Below are 908 nucleotides of genomic sequence, written 5' to 3' on the forward strand. Positions count from 1 at the left end.
TGGGTATATTTTAAAATTATGGTAAAATTTTCCTCCATAAATGTTAAGTATAAACCCTAATTTTACTTTCCTCAAATTTGTAATTTTTAGATCACAAATTGATTTTTTAAATAATTTACATCTGGAAATTTGGTTAATTGGAAAAGGGAATATAATTTCATATAACGTGGCAGGTTTTAAAAATTATTGAATTAAAATTTTAATTAGATTCGTTAATTTTAATAGTCACTTAAACCAAATTGGTAAAAATCTGAATTTTGAATGATTAGAACGATTTAAAATTTTGGATTCGATTATCAAAATGTTCAAATTTTGTTGACATTGTTCGTTCGTTAAATTTGAATATTGTTAGCCAAGATTTAATAAATTTGCAAAATTGGATTGTTGAAAAAATTAATTAAATCACACCTTGTTATTTTTCAAAAATAAAAACCATTAATTTGTTAATTTTATGAAAAATAACTAATGCAATTATGGTTTCGTGAAATTGAAAAATTATTATTTTTTAATTAGTTGGTTCGTATGGCACGAACCAAAGGCACGCGACAAGGGGTGTGCAGTGCGTGTGGCTCGGCGTAGCCCATGCGCGTTGCCTCCCTGCAGCACAGGCGTAGCAACGCAGGCAACCAGCAAGGGAGCTGGCGTGCCAGCGCGCGCTGGCCGAAGCAGCGAGCAAGGCAGGCGCTGCCTTGGCTTGCGAGCTGCGAGCAAGCAAGGGGCATCGCTGCCTTGGCTTGCGAGCAGCACGAGCACATCGACAGGGCCAGCAAGCAGCTTATGGCTGCGGTATGTGCGATGGGGCCTTGCGAGTGAGGGGCTTTGCTCCTCGTGGCCTCGTACGACCACATCGTACTTGGCAGTGCTGGGCTGGGCGCAAGCCTAGCCCGTATTGCACAAAATTTGACATT

Source organism: Spinacia oleracea, chromosome 3, assembly GCF_020520425.1.
Source record: "Spinacia oleracea cultivar Varoflay chromosome 3, BTI_SOV_V1, whole genome shotgun sequence".
NCBI classification, from domain to species: domain Eukaryota; kingdom Viridiplantae; phylum Streptophyta; class Magnoliopsida; order Caryophyllales; family Amaranthaceae; genus Spinacia; species Spinacia oleracea.